Genomic DNA, 6,609 nt, shown 5'->3' on the forward strand with positions numbered 1-6,609 from the left:
GCCTGCCTCTGCCTCCCGAGTGCTGGGATTAAAGGCGTGCGCCAAGCCCCTATTTCTTATTTATCCTCTGCCACATGGCTTGTGGCTTGTTAACTCATTTTCTACAGGTCCTGCTCCCTCTGACTCCACCTTCTTCTTCCCAGAGTTCTCAGTTTTCTCTATCTCCTGCCTGGCTACCAGCCTGCCAGCTTTTTATTAACCAATGAGAATACATATTCATAGTATACAGAACGATTATTCCACAGCACTGGCCCCTCCCACATCAATCACTAAGAAAATGACCTACAGGCTTGCCTAATGGAGGCGGTTTCTCAACTGAGGTTCGCCCCTCTCCAATGCCTCTGGCTAGTGTCAAATCGACATAAAACCAGCCAGCACACCAATGCCTCTGGCTAGTGTCAAATCGACATAAAACCAGCCAGCACACCAATGACTCTGGCTAGTGTCAAATCGACATAAAACCAGCCAGCACACCAACGACTCTGGCTAGTGTCAAACTGACATAAAACCAGCCAGCACACCAATGACTCTGGCTAGTGTCAAACTGACATAAACCAGCCAGCGCACCAACGAAGCAGGTTCTCTTACTGAAGTTGCCACCTGGTTTCTTCTTGCTCACAGTAAAATGTTTGGTGAGAGAGAAGCCCCAGGAAGAACGGATTTGGGAATGGTTTTGAAAACCCCCAGGTCCAAACTTTATATAGGAATTTGGTTTATACCATGTCCTATCTGTGGAGATATTTGCACTGTAAATAAATGACAAAAAGTGTCAGGGGCTAAGGGTTGATGGAGGTGGGTCTTGTATCTTATCTGTTGCTTTCATTGGTTAACTAATAAAGAAAACTGCTTGGCCTGATAGGACAGAAAGTTAGGTAGGTGGAGTAAACAGAACAGAATGCTGGGAGAAAGAAGCAGATTCAAGGCAGTTGCCATGATTCTCCCACTCCAGACAGCCGCAGGTTAAGATCTTCCCTGGTAAGCCACCTCGTGGGCTACACAGATTATTAGAAATGGGTTAGATCAATATGTAAGAGCTAGCCAATAAGAGGCTGGAACTAATGGGCCAGGCAGTGTTTAAAAGAATACAGTTTCCGTGTAATTATTTTGGGGCATAAGCTAGCCATGCTGCGGGAGCTGGGGATGCAGCCCACCGCTCTTATTACTACAAAGGGTAATTTGTATTATGAGGTCAGAGTTTGATCTCAGCAACTGTGCTGGGCAGCTCATGAACGCCTCTAACTCCAGGGCCAAAGGGTCTGACACCTTCTGGCCTCCTTAGACACATTCACACACATGTGATTATATATGCTCACACATCATAAACAAAATTACATCTTTAAAAAAGAGAGTATACTCCAAAGCCACAGAGAAACCCTGTCTCAAAAAACCAAAAAAAAAAAAAAAAAAAAAAGAGAGTATAAAGTAATTAGAGATAGAAAATGGTTAAAAGCACTAAAAAGAAAACCAAGCTTGGTGGTGGTGGCACACACCTTTAATCTTAGCACTAGGGAGACTGAGGCAGATGGATCTCTGTGAGTCTGTAGCCAGCCTGGTCTACAAAGTGAGTTCCAGGACAGCCAAGGCTGTTACACAGAGAAACCCTGTCTCGAAAAAAATAACAACAACAAAGCAATCAAACAAAGAAAAAGAAAATCAAACTGAATGACAATCTATCTCCCTCTCCAGGACCCACTGAACTGCATAGTAAAACAGTTAATCACTTCACAGGTAAAAGCCAACAGTTTTTAAGTCTAGTAACACTGAGTTGATATGGCTGTAGTAAAAGAACTCTTGTGGGCGGGGCTACTACGCAATGTAGCATTATCCAAGATCAAGGAACCACTGACCTTCCAGCCTAGCAATTCCATTTCTAGCAAAGACTTGTCCGTTATCTAGTTTGGATAAAGAAAAGGAAAGTTCTAAGAACATTTAAACATGTTTATCACTCATGGTTCTGCAGAGACCATGAGGCCTCTTCGCTCACAGATAAACCCCAGGGAAACCAGGGACGTGAAGCATACAAACTTGTCCTCAACAGAAAGGATGTATACCATCTTCACCTAGACATCTGGGAGTGTATGCAGTTAACAGCCCGGTGGTGACCTTTGCTATCTGTAGGGCCAAGCCACACCTGAATCCCTAAAGGATTATGTTTACCCCAGACTCTCTCTCCCTAGGCCTTTATTTTTAGCTTTGTTTCTCAGACAACAGAACCCATCCTTAAGGGAGATGTCACATGCTCTTTGTAGCTTGGTGACCTCTACAAGATCTGTATGACCAAGATTACACCTGCTCCTTCCCTAGGCCCTCAAGGTGTCATAAGCTTTGCTATGCCCACGGGGTTGAGATAACTGCCACCAGCAAACTTTTCCCCCAAAACTGTACTGCACTTAAATGCCTAAAGGAAAAGCTGCCCTGTGCCAGACTCTAGATGCTCAAAGTAGGTACCGGCTTTCCTACGGTCGTTTCTCTATGGCTGTATTGTTTGCAGGGATGCCCAAAGGGCTCTAAACAGAAACATCTAACCATTTTTAGGCAGGAAAATAATGAATTATGAACGGTTGAATAAAGAATGCAATATTTAACAAAATGAAAGATGCGTTTATGAAGACTCTAATGCTGGGCCTGGGGAAGATGACCCAGTTGGAAAAGCACTTGCTGTCTGAGCATGACGACCTGGCTCGGATCCCGGTGTCCGTGTAAAAAGTCAGGCCTGTGACCCAGTGCCGGGGAGGCAGAGGACGAAGGATCCCAGGCCTGTCCGCCCCAATTGCCTCTTGCTGAGAGGGAACGAAACTGCATCACACTCCCAGTTCATCCAAATCTGTGAACATCACATTCAGAGAGAGAGCAACTCCATCTCAGAAGACGCGTGAGAGGAAGACAAAGGATGTCGGCCTCTGGCCTCCATGCGCACACACCCCACATACAACACACACAGAAGCCAATGCTGAGTCACAGTTTCCAAGAGTATAAATTGATAATCTGTAAATTTTTCACAGCACCATGCTGAACACACGCTAAAGGAATGGCAGGCATCAGCCCTGAGATTAGCCGCTCTCTTGAGGGAGGAGTCGTGGTGAGAACTTCATTTCACTCTAATGCTCTTTTTCCTATAGTTAAATTCTTCCCTTTAAGACACACGCTTGGTATGTAGTATAGAGGCCAGGCTGTCCCCAGGCTGCTCCTCCCACCAGCATTCCCTGTGTGCTGGGATTACAGATGTGGACCACGCCAGCCTCCCAAACTCTCCTTCTTTAACACAATATACTAATGCTGAGTTGGTGTTTCATTGTGCTCTATATTTAAAGTCACCGTTAGAGAATGTTTCTATCTTTTAAAAAGAGGAAGGTTCATGAGGCCTTGAAACAGGAAGTTGTGAGGCGTACCCTCTCCTCCTGACTTGCTTCCCAAGCGATTCCCTTACCTCCGGCTTTTGCAACCTTTCCCAGAAGGGCAGTGGGTTCCTATTTCACCCTATGGCTTTACTCCTTGGCCCAATTTCCTTTTAAGGCCCCTTTGATGCTGATTTAGGAACAGAAAGTCCGCCCCAGCAGCTTTTTGCTGAGATGAAACTAGAGCTGTTCCTGGTTTGGCCAAGAATGCTTTGTATAAATGTTTAACACGCAAATTATCAGGATGCCTAAGACAGACAGAAAAGCTGTCAGACATCTTCTCACTCACAGCCAGCAACCATTTTCATGTGGTTATTTTAAATACCATTACTGTATTCTCCTCAAGGAGAACTGTCATTTAAAGTGTGACATCCTTTTTTTTTTTTAAAAAAAAAAAATGAGGCTCTCTCTTTTGGCCATCTTGGCGCCTGTGAAGGCCTGCTAGGAACCGGACTTCTAAAGGACAGTATGTCTGGAAGGCTGTGGTGCAAGGCCACTTTTGCTGGCTATAAGCGAGGTCTCCGGAACCAGAGAGAGTACACGGCTCTCCTTAAAATTGAAGGCGTTTATGCCCGAAATGAAACTGAATTCTACTTGGGCAAGAGATGCGCTTATGTGTATAAAGCAAAGAAAAAAACAGTGACACCTGGAGGCAAACCAAACAAAACCAGAGTGATCTGGGGGAAAGTAACTCGGGCCATGGAAACAGTGGCATGGTCCGTGCCAAATTCCGAAGCAACCTTCCTGCAAAAGCCATTGGACACAGAATCCGTGTGATACTGTACCCATCCCGGATTTAAACCAATGAAAAGTAAATAAATAAAAGTGGATTTGAAAAAAAAAATGAGGACCCTGTTTGCATTTAAAGAACCCTCTTAAGTCTTTGTACAATTAGGGGAAAAAAAGTATCTCTACTCTTATATGTTAAAAAAACTGAAATTAAGATATTGCTAAAGCTTCTTTGCACTTGGGGTTAATGTTTTCAAACTGCCATATGATTTGATGGAGATGTCAGTGTTTAAGGATGAGAACCTGAGTTTAAATCTCCAGCAGTCCTCTCTCCCCCACACATGGTGGCTCCAGCCTGTACCCCCAGAGCTGCGGTGGCAGGTGAGGGAGAGACAGGCGGATTGCAGGGGCCCACTAAGCTGGTCAGCCTAGCCAGCCTGTGATAAGCTGGTCAACCTAGCCAGCCTGTGAGCTCCAGTTTCAGTGAGAGACTTTCTCAAAGACAGGGTATGTATTAGTGCACACGTACACAGAACCTTGGTCATTCTGTTTTGGAGGCAGGGCTACTACCTGGAACATGCTCCACAGAACAAGCAGGCTTTGAATTTGCAGCAGTATGCCCAGAGCCTCCGCCTTCCATCACTGGGATTGCAAGTGGCTGAGTGTGGACCCCTGTGTCCTGCAACCTACAGCATTTAAGAGTTCAGTAAGATGCAGGCTTTAAGCTCTTGTATATTTCCTGCCAAGGTGAATACTGAGATGCAGTTTGGAACACTCACCAAGCTTAAGTGTCCTTAATGCTGGAGCACTTTGAGGTTGGGTCTTGTGTGTCCTGCGCAACTCTCAGGCTTGCTGTGAGGTGCTGGGATCACAGGCGTGCACAGCCATGCCTGGCCGTATATAGTATGGGAACTGAAAGCAGAGGTCTACATATGCTGTACACCACACACTCGCCCCCGGCCCCTGAACTTTTCTCTGTTATGATGACAGCTTAATATAACTTACCTTTTATTATTATTTTTCTGTATTTTCTGACTAGCTACTAAGCCCCATTCCCCAAGGTTGAATGTTAGTGCCTGTGTGGTCTTAAAGGCGACAGCTGGAGATTTGAGACCAAGTCTGGATGTGCAAACAGGACAATATGTCACAAGGATGCAAGAACTTATACACATTCCAATTTCAGACATTAATACATAAAAGCCTTAATATCACTTTATAGAGTCTCATATACTGCTTTAAAAACAGCTTAACCTCGGGCAAGTGCCGGGCAGGAGGCTCATGAGTCTAACCTGATCTACAAAGTAAGTTCCAGGGCAGGCAGGGCTACACCAAGAAATGCTGTCTTGAAAAACTAAATACTAAACAAAAAAAAACCCAGCTTAACTTTTTTTCACATTACCAGCGTGTATACCTCCCGTGTATGTTTTCAGAAAAGGTCCGTGTAGCCCAGGCTGGCCTTTAAATTCATGAGTACTAGGATTACAGCTGGGTATACATCCAGCTTGTACCTTAGCTTAAAATGACGTCCAGTAGCAACTGTTGCTTTCTGGTCTAACTGTGATGGCGTGGCGGTGAAATGCTCTTCACAGACTCACCAGCCCAGTGGCGGTTGTGGAGCTGAGAACATTTAGGGGCCAAGGGCGGCCGGAGGACGTGAGCTGCTGTACGCGGAGGCTTCAGTCTTGTTTTTCTCCTGCCTTCTGGAATGAGAGGTCTCGGCCACACACTAGCACCAGGGAGCGGCCTACTGCCACGCCTCTCCCTTCTCAGAGTTGTGGCCTTCAAACTGGGAATCTAAATACAATCCTTCCCAAGTCACTTCTTGCTGGATATTTGATAAGAGCAAGGAGAAAATGATCACTATTCCTCCTAACTATACTGCATGATGTTGCCTGTATTCTAGAGATGCTGTATTATTCTTGCCATTTAATGTTACATTGTCTGTAGTGAAATGACCACAATGCATGTTTTCAGATAAGAGTTCAAAGAAAAATCTGTGGCTCTTGCCATATTCTGATCATTTTCTTTGATGAAAATCTCAGCCAGGCAGTAGTGGCACACACCTTTAATCCCAGCACTTGGGAGGCAGAGGCAGGTGGATCTCTATGAGTTCGAGACCAGCCTGGGCTACAAGAGCTAGTTCCAGGACAGGCTCCAAAGCTACAGAGAAACCCTGTCTCAAAAAAACCAAAATAAATAAATAAATAATAAATAAAAAGAAAATTTCAAAGTGGGTTTGAACTAAAGCCTATGTTGTTTTAGACCTGTGCAAACTGTAAGCCATTTTTCCCCCTAAGAACCATGTTAATGGTACTTTAAAAACCACATTAACTTTTTTCTTCCATGTATGGATGTTTTGTCTGCATGTATGTGTGCATACCACGCGTGTGCCTGGTGCCCTCGTGTAGGGCATTGGATCCTCTGGAGTTATAATCAAAAGCCACCATGTGGGTGTTGGGAGTCAAACACAGGCCATCTGCAAAAA

General features: G+C 44.9%; 1 pseudogene; it reads left to right on the forward strand.

Moving 5' to 3' along the window:
• Positions 1-3,797: 3,797 nt before the first annotated feature.
• On the forward strand, positions 3,798-4,349 carry LOC101981846 (annotated as a pseudogene).
• The last annotated feature ends 2,260 nt before the right edge of the window (positions 4,350-6,609 follow it).

This window comes from Microtus ochrogaster, linkage group LG1, assembly GCF_000317375.1.
Source record: "Microtus ochrogaster isolate Prairie Vole_2 linkage group LG1, MicOch1.0, whole genome shotgun sequence".
NCBI classification, from domain to species: domain Eukaryota; kingdom Metazoa; phylum Chordata; class Mammalia; order Rodentia; family Cricetidae; genus Microtus; species Microtus ochrogaster.